Raw genomic sequence first — 26,989 nt, 5'->3', positions numbered from 1 at the left:
AGAGAAAAGCTATAAAACAATCGAGACAAATATTCACGGGCCCTTTATCTATAAAATCGGCTATGGGATTTTGATTATGCGTCGTCTGGCTGCCTGGCTGGTTGGACCGCTTGCCTGGAGCAGAGCGCGTCACGGGCTGATTTAGCACATTTTAATTCTCAGTCGTCCTATGTGTCATGTTGGATGGCGTTAGGAATGATGTATCGCCTCGTGCGGAAAATCTAAGCTTCATTATTGCTTTGCGCAAGCTCAGCACAATTTATTTCAATATGTGCTAATGTATTTATATAAATTTTTCGTGTTTTATTTTTATAAATCAGGCGCGGAAGATATTTTACAGAAATATTTGTATTTCATATACACACTCATAGAATAGAATAAAAAGAGCGAATGGAACTAATGAAAAAAGTATAATTAAGAGAATAATCATAGCATTCTAGATCCTCCCCCCATGAAGTAATGCCTAACGGTGTTTACCGAGGGGACAAAAGACAAGACATAAGTGAAGGTTTTAGTCGGTATTATACCCATGCGATATTGAGCCTAAATGAATTTCCTTCGCTATACAAAGAACACACACACATATATATATATATATATATATATATATATATATATGTTTAATATGAGTTTAATATTCGGGCGTAACATCAATAAAAATTTTTATTGATGTTACGCCCGAATATTAAACTCATATTAAACATATATATCAACATCAAATTCAAGACTATTCAAAAATATATATATATATATATATATATATATATATATGTGTGTGTATATATATATGTGTCTTACAAAAATAGTAAATTGATCATGGTAACTTAATTCGAACTCATTTTCATAAATAACTATTTTTAATAAGTTTCATTTCTTTCGAAAGAATTATATATTGGAAGCATGCAATTAGAATGTATAAAACTCAAAGAATGACAATGTTCATGAAAAAGCAAGAGAAGAAAAGGGAATCATTGATTGGGCTGCTCTCACACCATGGACCTATATTGGGGCAGACAACCAATTATTATTATTATCATATATATTTCTATAAAAATAGTGAATAAATAACTATTTATCATAAATCTTATTTATCTCTAGCAAATATTTCAAGAACGTTGGATATGCAATATGATATATTCTTACTTGGTTCTAATTTGATATAAATAAGTAATTACGATAAAATTAATTACTTTATCCTTTATTACCTTAATGAAGTTTTATCTAATTGCATCTAAGTAAATTTTCAACTATCCCAATTATTTCCTAACCAATAAGATTTATTATTCAGCATTTGCACATTCCGGCATTCCCACGAATAAAATCGCTTGATTATTCATGATGCAAACTTGATAATGACGAACATAAAATGTAGTTTCATGTAAAGACATGAATGCCGCATGTAAATAATAGAAAAAAACGAGGTTAGAACATGATAATCTTGTCAATCAATGAGCACGATAGATAGTTAAACCGAGCGAACAGTTTAATATTGGCAGCACGCGAGGTATATGTCTATCATAAAAAAGCACCTGTCATGAAGTCTATTTCAAGTAATGCGATGACTTAAATGCTAAAATTCTATTTACAGTAAAAGGATTTTTATTGGTCTAAATTAAAAATTAACCCAGTTAATTTGATTTATGTTGAGTCCGACATGCAACAATGATTTTGTTTGCATAAGCTTCATGTAGCGGTCAGAAATACATAGGACATTTATGAGTTAACTTGTCCTAATAAAAATTTAATTGTCAGTTTTGTGCAACGATCGGCCGAGGCGTTTCTTTAAAATTTGGGGAAAAATGTGTTAAACTTTTCGTTAACATTTAAGCTCATACTACCGAACCGATTTTAAAAAATCAAAAACTGTTCGAAAGATATCAGTTGGGAATGATACTGATTAGTTTTAGGTGAAAATCTACTGAGCCGTTTTCTTGTAATTAACTGTTGAAAAAAAAATTAAGCCGATGTTTATGGAACTTTTTTTGGCGATATATACCATGGTCTTATAGAACTTATTGAATTATTGCGGCCTTACGACAAGTAGTTTAATTTTAAAAATTCATCAAAGTTTGAAAAAATGAGTAGTTATTTTGACGTTTGTCAAAGAGTACTTGGTCTTAATAAACGTAATAAATCATTAAAGTCCTACGGAAACTGGTTCAACTAAAAAATTATTGATTTTTGAAAATTTGCTTTTAGAAAATACTCCGATTAACGTGTTCGTTCGTTTTCAATTATGTGTAATAAATCCACTCGGAATACTTTTAATCACTCATAAATTAGTTTATTTTTTAATGATTAAGTCGATTATTTACACATATCGAGAAGTTCATGTAACTTGCCTCAAGGCTAAATACCAAACCAACTAGTTGAAACGGCAATCAGAATGCAAGATCCTACAGCTCAATTCATTTACTCACATACAATACAATATACCCACACTTTTGATATTATTGTGCTAAATTTTAGTATGACAATTATTGTCACTCCAATGAGGAGTCATTCAACAATTCAGCTCATGTATTCTATGATATATTAAATATTACATGCCTTGAATATTGTTTTTAAACCTTTTTGAAACTAGTGTCTCAAAAAATTAAGCGACTAAAGAATTAGTATGATCTATCAGTTTTAGGACATGTTAAATACTGCTCAGGCCATCGTAACAACGTTGTCTACGAAGTCTATGCTTAGATCATTGATAAATAAGTATAAATGGTTTAGATCCTTATATAAGGTTTTATTATTGATAAACTTAATAATATGAGCATGAAACTACTTCATCTGATAATTCTAATATCAATACCCTATATATTCAATTATTTTTAGTCAATCCAATTAATATGTGACCAAAAAAAACATCAGGCAATTTACCAAAAATATGTCAAGTTTTTCTATGCAGAATATTTGATCCTGTTTGAAAAATTGATAGATAGATACAGAGATTAAACTACAAAATATTCGATAGCTTTAATCCCTTATGTTAACAAAGATTTTGCATATGACGTGACAGAGCCCCGATCCGCGGTTCGCGTTCCAGGCCGCCGATGCGCCCGCGTGCGTCGGGTTAAGACGCGGCCTGGTTATAGTATCGTAATGTAGGTAACGTAATGTAATCACATAATCCCGCATAGACTGCATCACAAGCCCTCTACCTCTGTGCTTCTCTTGGGTGTGTTATTATGCAGATCCCGTTGCGGTGAATCCATTTCCTGAAACGCGGCATGCACATCTCTCGAATTCACCGCTCGCGTTTACCGCAGAACTCAACGCATGCCGTTCGGGACTTTTGTATGAATAATTGGCGACTAAAAAGCAAAAGCAAATACGAGCAAGAAATGCAAAACTGCAATTACGTTAGCATGGGTAATCGATATGGAGATAAGGCGCATATTGTGAATGGCGAAAAAAACGTTTCGGTTTAGCAGAGGATGTAGATTTTGAGAAACAATTGATCACGCGAATATCAAATCTTTATGCATGTAATGATGGTCATTATTTGATACAATACAGAGTAAAATGAAAATAGATAATATTTTTTATGTAAGATACTTCGCACAATGTGAATATGTTTTGAGTTATCAATTTTGCATACGTAAAAATTTTAAATAATTATAACAGGCCCAGATGTCGGTCTCGTTTTTCATAAATACTTTTTAGAAAGGTCTTTAAAACGATTTAAATAAATTTTGATGCCGTATCATTAAACCATCTATAAATTTGCTTTACTTTGTTATCATTTATTTCCTTTGGAAAGTTTTCAGCACTAAATGTATACAAAACTATTATACTATTTATTATATTAATATATTATTATATTATTATATTATATTATATTACATATACTCTACAAGTTTCATGCAAAACGTGCATTTATTTCAGGATTTTTGTTGTTATGGTAAATTTTAAATTATTAAAAGAACTCTCGAAAGCACCAAAGTATGTCTCAAATTGGTTAATACACAAAGGTACAGGTACTAGCACAGTCAAGAATAAAATAGCACTCTTACACAAGAACAAAAACCTTCTCGCGGATCACCCAAACTGACTCAGAAAACTCTTCAACAACTCTACCAGGGTCAGATAAAAAAAATCTTCTACTTTAATCATCAAATTCAACAGATAAGACCTTCGACTAATCACTGACTATGGTCACTTGTTTTGTATAACGTCTTCAATTATTTTCCAAATGTTTTACTTGTTGTCCGTTTCGGAACAGTTATAAAAATTAGCATTTATTGAAAAACAAGTATCGGCAAATTTATCGAGAAGGTACGCTCCCAATTTTAAGTAGATAATCAGTGTTTTGATAGTTGGATTACCCTTCAAACTGCATGTCAAGCATAGTAGTAGTTGTCATTAGTTTTCATTTGAAATTATAGATAGCGAACTAAAAACATCACTATTACAGATTTTGTAATAATAAAAACTATCACATAGAGATCAATTTTGTTATAACAAAACTTAGACAAACTTAAAATTAGAGGGAGAACTGTTTAAGTTGCCATCTATAGAAAAACCTTGTAGTTTGTAAGTTCATCACAACATCTCATAAAACTCTAAAGTTCTGATCAATGTTCTACTACAAAAACTGCATTTGATTGTGATGCAGATTTTACACCCCACATACACATATGCATACCCACACAAATATAATAGACCAAGAGCCCGTGGGCGGATGACAGTATGTATTTTACGACACCTGAGATTTTGTGCATCGATTCCTCTATAACTATCATACATGAGATGGGGACTGACTAAGCCCAAACTGGCGGACACAGCTACTGCGCAGCTGGTAAAGGTACCTTTTTTTCGACCATATCCGAACCATTTTACGACGGTTGCCGTTTCGAAAATTTGAAAATATAATATTATTACTATCGTAAAATAACAATGGCAGACGATTATCGCGCGGTCAACATGGTGGCAGACGATTTTGAAAATGCAGAAAAAAAATTTTTTTGAATGTATTTTATGATGTCTGCCATTTACATATTTTATTCCTTATAGTATCAAAACCTTATATTTATCACGGCAGACGTGTACCTGGCGTACTAACATCAGCAGAGTTAAAAAACTCAGCTACCATCTGGCCTGATAGTATGCATAAATCTCCACGTTTTAAACGGATAAAAGCAATTTTTTCATAATGATAATAGAAATTATTATTTTTTAGTCTATATGTGACATTCAATAATGTTGATGAGCGGAAAAAAACATTTTTTTACGCTAAATCCATAAAGATTGAAGTATACAAACGATAACAACAATTATTGTAATCATTATTCAATTTTTTTATTTATTTTAGTCTAATTTCAAAATGTTGTATAAAAATAAAGTTATACATTATTATATTATATATATATATATATATATATATATATATATACTTTATTTGTCATCATCTCGGAGCCATATCTCTCTTTTGATGATTCCTCATCATCCGCTGAATAAGATTCTATAAAATAATAAGTCAATTGTAAAATAAAAATTATTTCAAAATCCAACTAAAGATGTTTGATAAAGACGAGATTCTCCGACCATACTTTAATGCGCCCTACAATGTTGGTTGCTTATTATAGACATTATTCCTAATATAGTTATAGTGGCTCTTAATAATTGTTGATAAAGTACGGGATTGAACTTGCACCAAAATTTAGAATTTTTCTGCTGAATTCTTTATTGACGTTGTAAGCTTCATAGTTATTAATGAATAGTTTGTACCTTCCAACAACCACGTCATTAGGTCTTTTTGCATTATATATTTGACAAATAATTTAGGTGGTTTTCTATTAAATTTTCTTCTTTGCTAAACCGTGTGTAGCAAACCCTTGTTGAAGACCGATATTTTTTATTTAAATTTTGTTAATTTATTTGAATTTTTGAGACTGCAAATTGTACAAGGTTGCTAATCAAAAATGTCCAATCGCGTGTTGTTGAAGATTTTTGTTGTACTTCCCATGAAGAACCTGACACAAACGCGCGTAACATCGCTGAGTATATCGTTCCAATATTTTAGGACCTTCGATACTGCAAAATATCAGTATAATATTGGTAATATGATTTGGTAATATGAGATAACTAAGAAATATAGTAATTCAAATATTTGGATGCTAAATGGGGTTGAAAATAACCAGAGATATATTAACATTACGAAGTTGTTTGCCAAAAGTTCAATTTGTTGTTACGCTTTTACTGGTTGTGATTTCAATCCAGCCTTCTTTAACAAAGAAAAAAAAAGACCTTACAATTCTCTAAAAAAAAATCGATCTTCAACAAACGTTTGCTACACTTGGTGAAGAAAATTTAACAAAGAACCCCCATACAAGATCTTTTTAATACTTTTCAGCTTTTATATTATTATTATTTTTTAATTTTTTTAAGTATGGTCGAAGAATCTTGTCTTTATCAAACATCTTTAGTTGGATCTTGAAATAATTTTGATTTTACAATTGACTTATTATTTTATAGAATCTGATTCAGCGGATGATGAGGAATCATCAAAAGAGAGATATGGCTCCGAGATGATGACAAATAAAGTATATATATATATATATATATATATATATATATATATATATATAATATAATAATGTATAACTTTATTTTTATACAACATTTTGAAATTAGACTAAAATAAATAAAAAAATTGAATAATGATTACAATAATTGTTGTTATCGTTTGTATACTTCAATCTTTATGGATTTAGCGTAAAAAAATGTTTTTTTCCGCTCATCAACATTATTGAATGTCACATATAGACTAAAAAATAATAATTTCTATTATCATTATGAAAAAATTGCTTTTATCCGTTTAAAACGTGGAGATTTATGCATACTATCAGGCCAGATGGTAGCTGAGTTTTTTAACTCTGCTGATGTTAGTACGCCAGGTACACGTCTGCCGTGATAAATATAAGGTATTGATACTATAAGGAATAAAATATGTAAATGGCAGACATCATAAAATACATTCAAAAAAATTTTTTTTCTGCATTTTCAAAATCGTCTGCCACCATGTTGACCGCGCGATAATCGTCTGCCATTGTTATTTTACGATAGTAATAATATTATATTTTCAAATTTTCGAAACGGCAACCGTCGTAAAATGGTTCGGATATGGTCGAAAAAAAGGTACCTTTACCAGCTGCGCAGTAGCTGTGTCCGCCAGTTTGGGCTTAGTCAGTCCCCATCTCATGTATGATAGTTATAGAGGAATCGATGCACAAAATCTCAGGTGTCGTAAAATACATACTGTCATCCGCCCACGGGCTCTTGGTCTATAACCTACAACTTGCTATATATAATATTTTCGTAAAATACCATGGTGTATTCACCGTATAAACTTTTTTAAACAATTAATTAACTAGTGGTGTGTATGGCATTGTGCCTTAAGGCAACTTGCTGGAACTTCCCATACCGTAACGAAATGTTCGAGCAATATTAAATGTTTTCAAATAGATTATTATAAATATTGTAACATTGTCTAATATTTATAAGAATTATATAAACTGAATTGCATAGTTGAAATTATTTGTTTAAAGTATATTAGAACTTTAGTCAGAATTAAAAATAAAATCTGAATTATTTTTGATATATAAAAGAAAAAATCAGAAAGTTCTTTAAATCATTTAAATTTAAATCGGAGGCTTAGTTTCCTCAGAAACTGCCATTCTTTCACATTTAGCTCTGTATCTTCAAAATGACTGGGCCTACCTTTGCCAATAACCACTTCTCCCAATCTTTACTAATTGAATGTTTTTTAGATCATTCAAAACTGGATTTCTATTTTCTGCCCTCTTTGCTCTTTATTTCCGTAACTGCTGGAACTGCCTTTTCCAAAAACTAATTAGCACATCTCCCTATCAATAGGAATCGAATGTTTTTTCAACCATTAAAATCGATCCGTGAGCCCGTTAACGTGAACAAAAAAATGCGGACACACAAAACAAACACACACATCCATTTTTTCTGAGGTATGCCAAAATGTTCAGAAAACCTTCAAAACGTCGAGAAATGCAAAAATTTTCAATTTCGATTTTTGGACGATTACAATAACTTACCCTACGGGAAGTTAAAAATTAATCATCAAAAATATTAACCAGCTTCTTAAAACCGTTAACCTTTAAGGTGTGCTCGAACAATGTGGCTATTAGCAATATTAATTAATTTTAATGTCATATTATATGCATTAGGTAAAACCGAAGTTCAGCAACTAACTAAAGGCATCAAGGTGTATCACTATGCTTGGATTAGCGATATGGCTGTGGAGCATCCAGGGAACGAAGTGAAGCTAAGTGTAAGATCTAATGCCGTGCACAATGTTTAACTATTCATCAGCAAACACATCAGGCTCTACGAGGCGAGGGCGCGGTTTGTTATGCCAACATATTACACGGGATATGCAGTTATAAAACTATAGCTACGCAATATGACCGAAGGTCATTAAACTATACCAAAACACGATATAGATTGGAAAACTTTTCGGCAAAATAGTAATAATAAGCGTAAATGAACTCGCTTATGCGTTCGTGACACTGTCATATTGATTGCACTTTGTAAAAGTAATAATATAACAATAATATAAGAAGTAATAAATATTATAATAAAAACATAAATGTGACAACAAAATTCACTTTGGAAGGCAAATGTTGTGATCATTACGCCACCGACGCCCATTTGATTTCCAGAATTTAAGGGATCTATGAGCTGTTGTGATGAATTACTTACAAAGTACATGGTTTTCTTTTAGGTGGCAATCCAAACATTTGTCCCATCCATGTGATCAATTTTGTTATTACAATTATCAATTTCTGTAATAGTGATGTAATATTAATTCTGAAATAGGAGCTATTTTTACTTGGAGACTTATTGCTATCTACTTTTCCAAGTGAAAACCGATGTCACTACTGCTTATGGGCGTATGATACCACATGATCTCTAATTAAAATTGCCCATCGAGCATTGTTAAAATATAAATATGCTCATCTCTATTAAATTAATCTAACATAATACCAACGTTAGAATAAAATAGTTGACCGATGGTTGCCTTCTATAAAAATTGAAAGTTAAAGTATAATAAAAATATAACAAAACCCTCAAAAATTGTCAAAATTTTAATAAAAAGTGATGGTGTCAATCTTTTTATACATTATGCCATCGCTTTAGTACTTAAGGTCTATTTACGATAAATGTTTTTTATATAAAATTACACATCTAAATTAATTATATGGAATTACTAAAGTGGTTGCAGTTTGATAACTTCTCAAACAAGCTACACTGAAGTATCATAAAAAAATTCATATAATTTGTATAAGAATATTATCCAATTCAAATTTTGTTTCATTTTTGAGGAAAAAAACAATTGATTTTTTGTTATTACTCGATATACATTTTAAATTCATTACGTACAAACCAAGATAGAAATATTAATTTTATTCAATAATTGCTTTTCATTATTTTATAATAAGCAGGTACGATTACAAATATAAGTATAATTAATTTTTATTGCAAACTAAATAAAATCTATTAGTTTTACTAATAATACATTAACAGATAGTAAAAACATGAAATATATTTCGTCTCTTTTCTGTCTACCAGGTAATGTTGCGAATAAAAATTAATTACGTGAATGCAATTATAATAGATTGAATAAATTTTGTTAATAATTTGTTTAATTAAATATACTGAAGTACATAAAAAACAGTCAAAATTGTTTTTCACTATTTGATTAATAAATTTGAGGAAAAGTTAGAGTATCTGATCATTGGAAGCAATATACCCAACGCAGTAAATATATTTATTGGAGTCGAAATTTTATAAAATAGGTACTTTATTATTATTATTATTATAATATATTTAATAAAATATCACTTTCATTACCACAATTAATATAAATTCAAAATATTTAAACAAGAGTAATGAGTTAAATGCTGAATGTTTACTAAAGCATCTGTTAGTTTCTCTTCGATAAAACTCGTCACTTAAAATGTGTTATGGAATATGATATTATTAGAATGAGAGTATATGTATTTTCAAAAGCTCTCCACTAAAGTAAACGGCAATCAAATGGCGCTATGTTTGCCCATGGAAGCGCTTTAATTATTATTCTAACCCAGAATCAAGCACGCGCGAGCTTCTAGATATTATGTAAAATATGCGATAATAACTCTAATGGATAGACTTGGGTATATAACTTGCAACACGTAGAAATGCGCAAAAGCAAACTATTACCAAGAGAAAATTTAATTTAATGGGAAAATACACATCTTTTAATATACGTCTCTATTAGGAATCTATGGAAAATCATCAGGTAAAACCTACTCTTCGAACATACAATGCTAATTAGAACTATGAGATTGGTCACAGAAATTTATTTTCTAAATTATAAAAAATATATAAATTTTAAAAATACGTAGTAGAGGAAACTAGGTACAGTTATGACAGTTGTCATTATAGCTAAATTACACTGATTATGATATAGGGTCTAAAACTCTAAAAAATAAAGTATGCTTGCTCAAAAAAGTTTCCATTATTGCATTGAGTTAACGTCTTACATTACTCGATCTGAAATATAAAAACAAACTTATATGACGATATTAGATTCTTAAGTATTCTTAGTAGTCCTATATAAATCTATTAAAAATGTAAAGCTTTTGAAATTAACAATAAACAACTCTATTGCTGACGACAATTTAACGAATTTAATAATTGACTTAAATTTGTTCAAAAACGATTTCTATTGGTTTACATGAATAATTTTGATATGTATAGCTCACTTCATGCAAAACATAGTTTGTACATTATTTTACAAAAATGTATCTGAAAGATTATTCATTGCCCATCGATTTCCATTACGCAAATATGTTGATGGTTATCCTTTTATCATTAATGAATCTACGGTATGGTCGATAAAAATTACCAACTCGAAATTTATCGCAGCAAAACAATCCTATAGAACGAATAATAGAGCTTTAATCCAATTAAATTCCACCCTCAAAACCGTTGAATTTGTCACGCCAATAGTTATTTATATAACGGGCCAATAAATAGGCCGCCATAACTCAGTAAATTTATACAAAATCCCTGGCAATGTCATTACCATAATGGCTTTGGAATGCTCTCTATTGAAAATATGAAACTATGAATATATTTTCCTATATGGCAAAAGCTTTAGAGAATTGCAATATTAATATTAATAATTTATTGAAGAGTTGAGATAATAGTATCAATAAAATTTGTCAAAATACAGAAAAATGAAAAACATAAATATATTAATATACTAGCACGCAGTATATAAAAAAATAATTGAAAATGTTACTGAATCAGTTATGATATCAATCAAAATAAGGATTCATATTTCATTCCATCTGAGCATAATATCTGAAATTATTGCACAAAACTGTTCCCCTGCTCTGTATGTACAATCGACTGTTACAGATAGTTCGAAGCAATTCCATTGAATAGATACAATCATACATCTTTTCCTATTTGAATGTAAATGACACATCATCTTCTGTTCTACGATGAATTCATCCGATCCGAATTATTTGCGAATTCCTCCGTATTCTTTAGTATCTCATCGTATTCCGCCACTAGCGCGAAAACCATTTAATACTACTGTTTCCAATAGTCAAAGAAGACGAACTAGGGGTAAAATTAGAGAAAAATGATTGAAAAATATGAAAAAGAGGAAAACTCCTGGGTAAGCGTTTAGAGCGATTGGTCCGGTTCTGAGGTCCCGGATTCGATCTCGCTTCAAGCAGCCTGATGTCAAGCAAGATACTATATGTTTTCAAGTGAAAATAGCTCTGATACGAAATTGCTGCATCAATATACGGCTATTACACAAATTGTGATATTAGAATCTATTACACAGTTATGAGACAACTATTTTGGGTTACCATCTGTAAAATCGATGAAGTATTAAGTCAAATTAACCCAACTGCTTATAAGACTTTTAAGTTCAGATTGGTATTCAAAAAACAGACAACAATTAATTGATAAAATTATATAATGGATTATATTATTTAATCTCCAAAAGATGCAATCATGACTTTTTAAGACAAGTAGTGTTAGCGATAGATTATGAAGACAAATTATCCTACCATATTTTTATTCAATTTAGTTGTTACCAATTACGTCATTATACATTATTATCAACATCAAAATGATTATCATCTAATTGCAATCGCAATTCCGATTATAAAAGCACAATCGACGTCCATTCGAACGATATAGCCAACAAATTGAATTCTGAAAGCCAGCTCACCAGACTGAAGCGCATTGATCTCATTTAGATACTTTTATATTATTATTATTGCTATTGCATTTTTTTCGCTTTTATTTTATATTATACTCTTAGTAGAATCTCGACTAGGCGTATCTATTAATATAAATTAGACAATCAAAAAGTTACCTTACTTCTTATATTTCTGCCATTAACCATTTCTGGTCATTGTATTCATTTACAGGTCGTAAATTATATACGAGTAAATTAAAAAACTATATTAGGAGTATTTTTTACAAAATTTTATTCTTCGTCTATATCAGACCATTAAGTCCGGTCCTGTTCTAGAAGTCAGCCCGAAGGCAGTATCTGGAGAATTTACATTGCGAAATGACATTGATATCGCGCTCCGATGGTTCAGAACTAAAGGAGAAGACGTACGAATTTTCTACCGCTTTCCAAGCTCCTTTATGCGCCTATATTTTACACAGCTCGGTGTACCCTCTCGTACTGAAACCTATATATCGTATACTTCGGCATATTGTAGCTTATGAAAATGATATCGTTGCGCCCTACATTAAACATACGACGATCGTGGGGTAGGTACAACTTTTTGTCAATTCGAGTATGCCAATATCGATAAAATTATAATAAAATTAGAAAATAATTTTTAGGTTGTAAATATATATGTATTCGAGTCATAAAATAATATATGATGCGGAAGTTATTCTGAGAGTTATGTTTATGCGTAGAGCAATAAATGCAAATGTGCATATGGATTGAGATTTAATTGATTTTTGCTTTGTTTTTATAAACCCGTTTTGCATTTATATATGCGCTCATATATTAATCTTACTGATGCCTTATGAGAAACAATTTAATTAAAAAACTATGTAAATATTTTATTTTACATATACGTCCGCACATACATAGACACATAATTATTATAAACTAACAAGCAATTAACTTTTATACTCAGTTAAATATTATATATTAATATACAATTGCAGTGATTGTAATTGTTGTTATATTAGAAAAGACTATCAATATATTGGAACCATCAAAAGCTATATTTACGATGTGTGTATACAGGCAATTATTTTAATTTTAAACACACTCAATGGCTCAAAACTAACCTACAAATGGCACGCGGTAAAAACAAATATAAAAATAACATTAAAGTTGTATGTTCCCATAAGTGAGAACGTGATGTAAGATGTGTATCCTAGAATAGGCCCATAAGGATTATAATATAATAATACTGCATAAATTATGCTCAAAAGAACCTCGTCCACTGCCAGAATTGAATTAATTGCATTAACTAGTGGTGTATGGCATCGCGCCTTAAGGCAAATTGCTGGAACATCCCGTTTTGACAAAAATAAAAAAATATTTTTTTTAAAGATTAAATTTTTGAGACATTTTAAAATTTTGACAAAAATTGACTTTTTTCGTAAAAAAACTTTTGGAAAAAAATATTTTTTTTTAGTTTGAAATATTTTGAACATTTTGAACATTTTTTCAATCGGTTGATTTCTGTTTCCGAAATCGTCGACGAAAATTTGTATCCGCATACACACACATATATGAATTTCTTCTAAGGTATGCCAAAATGTTCAGAAACCTTTGAAACGTAAAGATATATAAAAAATTTCATTTTCGATTTTTTTGCGATTACTATAACTTGCCCTACGGGAAGTTAACAAGAAGTATTTTAATTTTTATTATCTTTTAGCAATTATTTATTAGCATTTTATCTGCTTTTAGTTAGGCGACAGTAACATAGTTCATTTTCATTCATTCAATTTGCTCTGATTCCGCTCATCCGTTTCCTCGAAAATGCTAAAACAGGAAATGCACCCGCGAACGTGACTGATTTGAGAATCTATTTGCGTTTGAACCAGAATGACGTTTTCACTTTACCCATATAAAAATCCAAGTATAAAAATACTATTTTAAGCTAATCTCCTTACAAAACTTTAGATATAAATTTAATATTGTGATACATTATTATTTATAAGAATCGGTAATAAGTGAGAAAAAAACTATATAATAGTACAAAGATAATTGAACAATATGGTAAAGGCCTAATTGAAGGATTGACTTTTCTGGTTAATGAACATTATATGCATAAGCTACAAATAGGCTATGTTCAAATTTATAAGGTCAATAAAAACTACAAATATATTTTTGTAGTACTACTGCTGCTAATATAACAGCCGATAAGTTGAACCATCAAAAGGTAATCTTGGAACCATCAAAAGGTAATCTTGGAACTTCCAAGATTCCTTCGTGAACACATTTGGAGCCAACATCAAGAAAATAGATAAAAATTCGAATATATTTTCATATTTAAGATTTGTGTTTTCACATATAAATCGATTACTACATTTCATAAAAATTTGTAAAACTAAACTTTTTTGATTCACCATATTGAAATAACATTTTTCCAAAATTTAATAAAGGAATAAAACAATATTTAAAACAGCCAATTTTCAACATAAACATTTTTGTTACATGTTATCAAAGAAAACTTGTAAAATAATATAGGTAAGTTATATATAATAGGTAGTATCCTAGATTTGGTCCAATAATCATCATCCTATTCCATATCACGAAATAGTTCTTTCTTAGTGTATAGAACAAATATGTTTGAAAAAAAAAAATAATTATGGTCTATGGTTTACTGTCCACTGAAATTATTACTAATATTTCTATATAAAGTAGATTTTTTAATGTGTTTTTACTAAATAAAGTATTATATATGTATATGTCTAATATATATTCATATTTTGCTATATTACGTGTTAGATGGTTTTTATTAGACATTTAATTAGCCACGGTTTGTAATTAATTTTAATTTAAAAAAATTGCTTATATCTAAAAGCTTAATGGATAAAATATTTTGAAATTTAAAATGTGCTTTTTATATATAAATCGATTACTACATTTCATAAAAAAATTGTAACACTGAAAGAATTTTATTCGCTCTATTGGAATAACATTTATCCGACATTTGACAAAAGAATAAAGCAATACGAGTACGGCATAAAATTTCCCACATAATTTTACATTCGGACCCAATTTCTATCTGCAAAACTGAACAAAATCAGAGGTATTTTTGTAAAGGTATTTGTTAAATCGATATCAAAAGCTTTTGCTATTGAATTAATAGCATTTTCGATATAATTCGTGTGTGGTTATCAAGTCGTTCATTTAAAATTCGCTATAGTATAACCCATTTCAGTGGCAATGTAGATTAAAAGCTTTCATTCAGCATTTTATACAACATACATACAGATTCAGAGTAACAGCCATCGCCTCAAACATCTATGTGGAGATTTAAATTGAAAAAATATAAATAGAGAAAAGATTATGAGAGCTGCTACAGGGAATATAAAACAGAAAAAAGTATATTTGCTTACCGCTGTGTATACATTTACATAGAAGGATTATTTTAATTTTATTTAAATTGAAATAGAAAACAAATTTAAAAGAACATTTTTCTTGTAGATTTTATTACTCGGTTATACATCCATTGCAATGTATTTTAGATTTGATTTGCGTATTAAAAGCGCATTGGGAAAAATTACTAGGAATCGATTTAACAGCATAATAAAATATGCATCAGCTAATTAAATTAATAGAATACACATTATATTATGCATTGATATTTACATGGCTATAAATGAGTTACGATGCAAGTTTTATTGACGCTGGATCTGATTTTGCAAAATGTAATCAATTATATATTAATTGTGCTTTTTTACTAACAAGTGAGTAACTATCTAACTTGCCAGTATTTGAAAAATCTAAATTTGACTAAATCCAATTCTAACGATTCAGATTCTGGAGGATCGAGCTTAACGATGAAACCATTCAAAACTTGTACAGAATTTCATGGAATTTTTATCCTGGTACAGAGCACATACCAGTATATCCCATATATGTGGCCTTACATCTGGAAAGTTCGTTATCGTTGTATAATTGTAGTTCCATACGCTTGTGATTATATCGTGTACTCGGAATCTCATCAAGGCTGTTAACGTTGCCTTTGAGAAATGAAATTGTAATAAGCCAGCAAACACACGGCGAATATTCGCACAGTCGAACCGCACCGGGTTATATCTATGGCGGGATCTGGCAGACAAAAAATTCAACTATGCCAACATTGTTTGCATAGAATTCCACTTAAGATGCCAAGAGATAACACAGCAGATTAAATTGTCAAATATTAAAAATTATAATTCGCCGAATTAATTAAAAAAAAGATATTAGTTATACATACCATAACTAATAATCATAAATGTGTGAACAAGATGATTAAATAATTAGTACATTAGCATATTAATGTAAAACAGTTATCATATAAATGTAAAACAGAAGATACTGTATATTTTATAATCATTAACTTCCCGAAGGAGAAGTTTATGTTTTCATCAAAAAATTCGATTCGCTAATTTTATGTTTTCTCGACGTTTCAAGCCATTCTGAAACCAAATTTAGAAAAAGTATGTGTGTGTGTGTATGTAAACAGTTTTTTTGCTGTGAATCGACGTTTTCTCAAAAACGGTTGGATTGATTTCAAAAATTCAAAAGCCAATCGATGTATCTCGATGAGGACTAGCGTTTATCATTTTACACGACGATCAGCCAAGCCGTTTCTTTGTTGTCATGGCAACGCTATCTTATCCTTCTTTCTTAGTACTAAAAAATTTGAAAATGCTATTTATTTGCTGTAAGATCAAAAGTATTTTACATATAGACAAACCGAGAAATAATGTTATCATCTTTGTGATGCGCATTATTAAGTTGTAATAACATTATTAACGGTTTTATGTGTGAAACGCCTAATCGTATCGCAAATAGATAGTAGTTTCAAAAAAGCAATTAGTACCCTGAAAGGAGGATAGATAAGATAGCGTTGCCATAACAATGCTATCTTATCGGCTATATTACCGCAGAATTGGGCCATAAATTTAATTTAACAATAAGTCATCTCACTTACTAAATCCATGCAAAATTATATTTTAGACAATTATTATGTAGTTATTATATAGCTGTAAATCTAATTCTTTATCAACCATCCATTCAATTTACCAAGTCCGGGGAAATACAGTGCGGGTTCATAACCGAGGATTTTCAATTTACAAATTTTTGGGCACTGCTCTATTAATATTCATTATTGGATTACTTATAAACCTAAAGCGTGATATTCTGATACCGCGCAACGCGTCGTCATCAACGCTGCCGCTAATTGATATGCATGATATGGTAATGACATGTAGATCTCCGACGAAATATTGAGAAAGCATTAGATGGCGAGAATTCCCTAAAACCGACGAATTCTCGTTAAGGTAATATTTTTAGTCACCTTCATAAACGAGGGCTCTTTCTGATCGAATTTTACTTTAGGTGAGTAATAAAAATTACCTTCGCTTGCACGGGGGAAATGGTAGAAAATCGTGTTTATGATCAGTTTTGAATCGGTTTAATTAAATTTAATGAAGGAAACAATGTAACACGCATTATCTCAAAATACATTGATAAATTGATACACTCATAAAATTACAAATTAATCATATCATACAATGTCATATTCTTATAAAAAGGGCTTTCATGAAGATCATCCAAACATTTTGAAAAAGCATTTAGTACAAAACGTCCAATACTTGCTAACATTATTTTTTTTATTATATATTATAATAAAAATGATCTTATTAACTTAACCTAATACATGTGATTTGATCTATATTGATCGGATATTTTAACTGGTTGGCATTGGTATTTTGCCTTGAGACAAGTTACATGAACTTCCCGATATATGTAAATAATCAATTTAATCAATTTATAAATCTTTGCATTTTTTATGAATTGGCCTAAAATATCAAAATTAACTACTCTATCATTTATTTGAGTAATGTTAATTGAATGAAGATTACAAAAAAGCTGTAATATTTATAATTATCTGTTTAATTTATATTTATCTGTTTAAGATTTTGTTAAATGCTTATTATGCATGAATGTAATATGTTTTACGCTTACCTAAGAACTTTATAAATAAAAACTACTCAATAATATGGAAATTTAAAAAACTATATAAAGCTCAAGCTTATCTTTTACAAAGTAATGTGTTTATGAAAGGTTATCACCCAAAAGGTTAAATTTTCAATAACACTTTTTCTGTGAAATGTAAAATTCATAATAAAAATTAATTAAATAAATTATCAAGATAAGTATTTCCAAGAACGATAAAAATTTTATCAGAATATTAGTTATTCCAAAAAGCCATTAAACCTTACAATGTCCAAAATTACAAAGAAGAACTATTCGAATAAAAAATTTTAAAATTCAATAAAAACAAGTATGTATATCAAAAGGTTCGTTATTCTGCGGACAATTTTTTTTATGTAAAACATCATTTTTATTCTCTTAATAATTCAAATTTCCAACAAATATCCACTTTTATCCTTCGCATTTATGCTTTATCACTTCAATCTACGTATCTATTATTGGAATAAAACGATTTGCCGATAGTATTTGCAAAGTTATTACATTCGAAATGCATAAAAGAACAATATAAAGACAAATTGTATCTGTACTTTGCGATCTCATTTTGGCACGTTCGATCACGATTGCACGGAATAACATCCATGTACAACGCCTTTAATAAATCGGATATGGATATTTGAAAGTTATTACAATATACTGTTGTGTAATGCTTGTTTATTTAAGTTGGGTAATTGGAAAATATAAAAAATGAAATATGAGAAATACGTCTTCGATACTGAGTTACATATAGTCTAATACAAAGAAAAACCATGTCAGGTGGTGATTTCGATTTGCTTTGAATTTCAGTTAATAATGTTAATTGATAAGATTGTATGAAAAAATAGGCTTAATAGTGACTGTATAATAAATCATATCTAAAGTTATTATTAGGCTTGCAACAAATAGCATATTCGGCAAAATGCCGAATACCGAATATTCGGCATGCTCCAGAGACCGAATGCCGAATATTTGGCAGGATTTTGGCGCCTAAGCTCGTTGTATTAATGTAATTACTATTAAAATTATTTATATTACAATTACTCTTTATTGAATAAAAGATAAAACACCAAAAATGCTATCGCTGAGCGGCGGCGGCGCCTTTTATTTTAATTATTTGGTATTCGGCCAAATATTGAAAAAAGTGCCGAATGTGCCGAATGTGCCAAATACCAAATAGTAATCGAATATTCGGTGCAAGCCTAGTTATACATCTATCTACTAACTCTATGCAAAATGGTGTATTTGAAGTACTTTTTATCTAAATATAGTAGACTTAATTATATAATCGTCTCCACTAGGCCCAATAATATTGTAGTTGCTATGCATAACAACACAACGGTCTCTACATAATAAATCTAATGTTAAATAGTTCAGCTTGGTTCTGAGCAGATATACATACAAACATATGAGAGGGGTATTACATTGATGTCTAGAGCACGTTCTGGCGTTGACATCACTATGATGGATTGCCCATATAAACAACGACATACATCATATGAATTAGATAGAGAGCCAAAGTATATAATAATGATATATTTTAATAGAAAAACTCGCAACCGATTGGAGTTATATCACCCTAAATTGTAAAAGTACATTGTATAGATTTGGATCAAACCTCAACTCCAATCCAGAAGTTAATCAAAATCTCCCTCGTATCCTAATATTGATTTGCACAAATTTTGTACTATATATTAGTCGCATGTTTATAAAATTATATTTTTGCATTGATGTTAAAATATGTATACGTTTAAGGTTGTACAAATAATACTCCAAAATTGTGTTACTATTACTTAATTCATACAAAGAATTGGGTAATTTAATATAATTGGACGAGAGCCTTGCTTTAAATACCATGAGCTTAAGATTATTTTAATATCGATAATTCGATATAGAAATGTAACAGATTTTGGAAAAAATACTATAGATCAATTACTACTCAATCACCCGGATCATTAAATCCATTTACATTCAGAGTTTTCAACTATCATATAAAAACGTTCCCAGCTCTCTTCTTACCGTGCATTATGTATATAACACAATACACGCAGATACAAACTCAATCTTCTTATTGTATTTCTAAATTCTTCAACATGTCGAAAATTCAATGAAAGGAACAAGACAGCTCGATATGTACGTACATTAAAATTCTGTCATGTACCAACATCGACCACAGGAGTCTTTTTGATCAGAGAAATCTGACGCGGATACGTTTTAGCAGCTGTCAAATTAAAAATAATATGTGATTGTTATATGATAGAATAATTGGTCAATGATTAATAGAACATTTAGTAATATTTTTTTTAAATTTTGTTAGGTAGAAATACAACAAGTTGACGTGGTTCGAGAAAATCTGGATACTTAATGTTGTAGGTATATTAATATTGATCAAAACGAAAATAGAGAAAGTCTTTTATTATTCTAATGTTTTCACCATAGCCTTCACAAAATATATAATCTGATTTTCATTTTACAAATGCCAGAATATTATTTTCCATTTTTGAATATTTAATAGCAATAATGTAATAATCGAATTATGAAATTTCAAGATTTTTGTTTGAAGAGTTCTGAATTTTCAAAGTGTGAATGTTATTGTTGTAAAGAAGTAAATAAAATATTTAGTAATCAAATAAGAATCAATCAATATTACATCTCACGGTTGGATCATATCTGAATACAGTTTCAAAAAAAAAAACAACTAGTGGGGTGGGTGGCATCGTGCCTTAAGGCAAATTGCTGGAACTTCCCGTACCGTAACGAAATGTTCGAGGAATACTGAATGTTTTCAAATAGATTATTTATATTGTAACATTGTCTAAATCTAATATTTATAAGAATTATATAAACTGAATTGCAAAGTTGAAATTATTTGTTTAAAGTGTATCAGAACTATAGTCAGAATTAAAAATAAAATCTGAATTATTTTCGGTATACAAAAAATTAAAAAAAAAAAAAAAAAAAAGGGGGACAAATCTTTTTTTTCCAGAATCAATTATTTTGTTAAGACAAGCAGAAAGTTCTTTGAATCATTCAAATCGGACGCTTAGTTCTCTCAAAAACTGCCATTTTTAACATATTTAGCTCCGTATCTTCGAAATGGCTGGGCCTGCCTTTGCCAAAAACTAATAAACACTTCTCCCAATCATTACTAATTGAATGTTTTTTAGATCATTCAAATCGGATACTCCGTTCTCTCAAAAATTCGATTTCTATTTTCTGCACTCTTTGCTCCGTATCTCCGAAACGGCTGGACCTGCCTTTGCCAAAAACTAATCAGCTCTTTTCCCTATCAATAGAAATCGAATGTTTTTTGAACCATTCAAATCGGTTGATCCGTGCGCCCTAAAACGTGACTGGAAATTTGTATCCATACATACATACACACACACACACACATACACACACACACACACACACACACATCCATTTTTTCTGAGGTATGCCAAAACGTTCAGAAACCTTCAAAACGTCGAGAAATGTTAAAATTTTCAATTCCGATTTTCGGCCCATTACAATAACTTACCCTACGGGAAGTTAATATAAAGGTGTTGATGCTGCTTTCAAGGTAGATATTACTATAAAACAAAAGGTTCATGATCATGAAACTACTAATGAATATCTATATATTCATTAACCATAAACCCTAGCAAAAACAATGAATAATGCTGTTTTATTAACTCAATCAACCTTTTCATTCTAAACGAAGCAATAACAAATATTATCCAGTATCATCGAATAAAATTATAGAAGAATAAAGCACAGCACGAGAAATCACGTTCGCTCGTGTATTTTTCAAATGCAAAAGGTGGAAAAACAAGTTCATTATCCGTTGCGTTTCATTATGCAGTTTTCTTTTGTAAGAAAAATGAATACATCGCGCACATCGAAGAAAAACAGAAAAAAAGAATATTCCAACAAAAGTCTGACAGTCAATAAAAGTTGTTGAGGGAAACTCTGTCGTTTGTAGTGATTATTGCAAGATTTCGTTATTGTATAAATAATAACCGAGCGATTAACAAGTTTAAAAGTACTTTTTTATAACTGGCTGAGATTGTGAAAAATCACGATTTATACGGCACAACTTTATTTTATTTCCCAATGAAAAGTGATAATTCAATGCCGTTAAGCGGAATGAGTTAAAGCTGCGCTCGAAAGGCGAATCGCAAGTTTCGAACAAAATTAACTGAAAGTAGTTCTCAAAACCAAGTTATATTTACCAGAAATTCAATTAAGGTGCAGCGACATAGTAAATAACTAATTTTGCTAGTTCGGTGTTACAGAATTAAAAACAAATCACACTACATTTAAACAACGAGTAAATTAATTGTACTAAATGTATAACAGTAAGATGATGTTATATAAAATAAACTTTCCTTTCAAATCTGAAATTTTTTTCAACATTATCTATTTGATATTTTTCCCCAATCTGTGTCAGGAATTATAATATTTCATTAGAAAAAGTCAAAGGGCGCTTATTAAATTTTCTGGAAAATGGAAATGCTGTATATTAACCGAATTAACCATTTAGTAGATTAGAATCAAATTCTATAAATACCGACATTTCACAACGGACAAAGAGTATTAGGTCGAATATGCTTATACGTATTCGTAAATACGTAATATCCAACACCGCAGGCAGCGGGAATGTTTTTGTCCCGCGACTTATAAAAAAAGAGCTAGAGGATATTTTTTTAACTTTTCTAATTATTTTACTTCTAATAATATTTATTCTAAAAGAAATGGATACGTAGGAACATTACTCAAAAGAATTCAAATAGGGTAAAAAATTATACTTAAATAGTTTGTGTACAAGGTTTGACTCTGGATACAAGGTGTCGTCCACGATTTAGGGAGCTCGAATGAACCGATTTGAATGATTGAAAAAACATTCGATTCGTATTGAAAGGGAGATGTGTTGATCAGTTTTAAATGCAGAGAAGTTTTAAGTGCAAAAAGTGCAAAGACAAAGTTTTTAGACAACACATCATCTGATTGTTTTTATTAAAATTTTCAAAAATATACAATGCTTTTCAAAAATTTCAAAAATTCAAAACTCTAATATTAACTTAAAGCGCAATGCCATGCACAACTAATTAACTTCCTAAAGGAGAATTCGCTAATTTTATGTTTTCTCGACGTTTCATTCAAGCCATTCTGAATCGAATGAGACCAAATTTGGAAAAAGTATGTGTGTGTTTGTGTGTGAACATATTTTTTTATATTACAATTATCAGGTGATTGAAATAATCAAATATAATATTTAAATGAATTATCTTCAGACAAATTGCCATGCCGGAGGGCAATAATAGGACTTGGAAGACTAGCAACGAACGATACCATGAACTTCCTGAAAATGAAGTACTGAAATGAGTTCATCATACACTTGCATTTTTGTCTAATTTGTTTAAAAAATTAGTACCAGCTCTCCATTTCCATGTGCTTTTATCTGGCGGTAGAATCGCGAGACCCGTAAACCGCACAGTCACGCACGCTTGACCTGATTCTCGCCTGATTCCAACCCGCGTTGCGCGTCAGACGGGGCGGTCGCGGTTACGTCACGATTTTAATGGGTTTCTTTCTTGTTGCCAAAGAACATCGCTTCTATATGAATAGACGAATCGTTAAAAGCTGCCTATTGCTTTAGGACTCACCCTGAATATGATTTTTACTAATCCATTATAAATGTGGATTTGTTGAAATACGATTGCCCTAATAATTGATCCGTTGTGGTTTGATGTATAAACATTCTGATCAAGATGAAGTAAGAATTTGATGAAGAGCGATTGAATTAATGTGTTAATAATTGTCGTAATTAATGCAGCATAACAGATAGTAAAATATTTGCATAGATAACAATATCAGTAATGGGGTGCTATGCCCTAAAGGCAAGTCGATGAATTGAGATAATTAGATAGATCACAGATGTATTAGCATTGTATTTAATCATATAAATGTATATCCGAGGTGAACTCATGAGAGAGAATGAGTTTGATCGCTGCTCTGGACAACCTGATATCATGCAGTAGTGATATAAATTTTAACTCGAAAATAAGGTATTAAAATACGTTTATTGAAAATAGCCCATTTCGAGCACTGCGACCGGAAAGGCAAAGGTAAATCTCTCACACTACTCTTCCTTGTTTCGAGTGGATATTTATTATACATATCCAAGCAATAAAAATATTCGTTTAATTTTTCTTATTCCATGAAATATGGTTCAAATTTGAAAAGCAATTCATTTTTAATTTATATAGATTACAAATAAAAATAGAATATATAAATACAAGTGGAAATGACAATTTCTACGCTATGTTAAAGTTCTGTTACTTCTGAAGATGAATAAATTAAGCAGACGTAGACATATTCGTCATTGCACTTTTAAAATTCAGCACGGCATACGAACGCAAAGAAGTGAAAGGGAATCGAAGCCGAGACCTCGGAGACAAGCTCGAAAATGGGAAAGATTAAACGTCAAAAGAAAACGAAAAATGACCATGGTCATCCCTCCCGGCATCTAGAACAGGGATGGTAAACCCAAGAGAAAAAAGTGAAAATGCTTGTCTAAGGTGTATTCATATATTATCAAAAATAAATTGAAAATCGCATATTGATATGCATAATAACAAAGGAATTTTAAGATTCACAAACGAGTAATTAGTACCCCTAAATATTTTGGCAAAAATCGGTACACTAAAACCACAACTCATGTGACGATTTTCTCCATGATTTGTATCCAATAGGGGTGAGAATAATAAAATAAAAAAGTTTAATATCCCTGTTTTAGAATAGATAGTGTCTGGCAAGTCGTGCGTGGATTTCCATACGTACGTGACGGAGTTTTGCGATGCGACGAAACTACTAGAGCGCCATCATAAATAACGGGATAAATAAATCTCAAGGTGCATTCGCATAAAGAATTATTATAGGATGCGACATTGTGAAAATAAAAAGAATTGTCTGAGAAAAGGGTGCAAGATAGCATAATATTTTAAATTTCTACCAAAGAGAAATAAGAAAAATCCTAAACATTTGGGTAACAGTTTGTTGCAGTAAATTTTATAATCACTATTATTAAATTATTATCACTATGTTTCTTCTTATGTATATTTTGCAATTTACTTCCAATAAATTATAACTTCAATCGTGTGTCCATTTCATATTATTAATTATGATTTTATGTTCATTTTCATTCAAGATAACTCGTTAATGAAAATGACTTTCTAGATAAGTATGTAGAAGCAAGAAATATTCAGAAACTAAATTAATTATAATTTCAATTACTCACTAACATGTCGAGTCAATCATATAATCATCAAAGCAAACGTGTCTGTTGAACATACCTGAAACAAAAAAGATATTATTAATATCTGAGAATTACATTTGAAAATAAGTTAAGAAAGTTTATATTTCTCATGCATTAATTAACCATAAGTAATATAATAACTGAATTTATCTGTATTTTATAAGATTTTTTTTTAAATCGAAGCTTTGTAATGTTGATGAAACTAACTGGAAATTTGTCATAATTTTTCCATTCTTATAGATTTTCGACAGGTGGGTTTATTATTTATAGTACTTAATTTTAATTCAAATATTTTTTCCTCAAATAGAAAAATTGATATGTTTGACTATAAGTATATATTTTATAGTTATATTGAAAGGGGTGATTCATGGTGTAATTCAAACCCAAAGAAGAACACCATTTTCAATATAACTATAAAAGACAATACTAATAGTCATGTATTTAAATTTTTCTACTTTAAGAAGATAATATTTGAATTATAATCGTTAAGCTAATGGAATCATTCGACGGGGTCGTAAGTTCGAACCCCGCTCTGCTCAACCTGACATCGTGCAGTAGCGATGTTCATGTTCACTTAAAAATATAAGAACAAAAATATGTCTCCAATCGAAAATAGCACACTTCGGACATTGCTGTCTAAAATGGCAATGGGAAATATTTTATACTATTCTTCCCTGAATCGAGTTGGAGGTTAAATCAGCTCATGGACATGATGCTGATGCACTAGAGCAATACTACCCCATTATTATTAGTTTTGAAATAATCAAGGTAAAAAATGTATTTATAGTCTACTAAATATAATGGCAATTGGAAAAACAATTTGATCCATATTCTATGAGTATGATTTTCAATCCCGGAAATGTTTTTATATAACAATATATGTATTCTTCCCACACTAACGCGAAATAAGCTCGCATTGCATGCGAGGCATTTTTGGTGAATACGAATAAAAACTTTCTATCTACTATAATAAACGCTAATAAATAACACATGCCGCACATTGCGGCTTACTTGTAAAGACTTCCGGTACATTTTATATTTATACACATATGGTATCGACTTACTGAAAATAAGGAGAGATACACAACTTCTTACATAATATTTGTACGACCTAAGAAATAGCATGAAGAAATTATGCAGATTTATGTTATGACTAAAATAATAGAAGCTTTTTTGTTTATATATATATATATTTATATATATATATATATATATATATATATATATATATATAATTTGGGTTCCTTTGTTGCAGTCGACACAATAGCCTCCGAATATTATAAACGTCAACAAGTCAGCCTGTTAATAAGAATAGCGTTATACCCGAGGAGTGGTTTTAATGACTAAAATAATTGTATAATTATCTTTGTATGCACATGTTTTAACGTGGGTTTCGGCGCAAGAAAGTT

At 30.0% G+C, this 26,989-nt stretch overlaps 1 protein-coding gene across 1 annotated transcript in view; it reads right to left on the bottom strand.

The window, feature by feature from the left end:
* The window catches only part of LOC113372024 (teneurin-m), a 361,925-nt gene that overhangs the window by 175,831 nt on the left and 159,105 nt on the right, over positions 1–26,989 (bottom strand). The gene's annotated exons all lie outside the window — the stretch shown is intronic.

The sequence above is a fragment of the Ctenocephalides felis genome, unplaced genomic scaffold, assembly GCF_003426905.1.
Source record: "Ctenocephalides felis isolate EL2017-DRISC unplaced genomic scaffold, ASM342690v1 CF-g0.4_SCAFFOLD_00845, whole genome shotgun sequence".
NCBI classification, from domain to species: Eukaryota; Metazoa; Arthropoda; class Insecta; order Siphonaptera; family Pulicidae; genus Ctenocephalides; species Ctenocephalides felis.
This window is presented reverse-complemented; position numbering and strand designations above follow the sequence as displayed.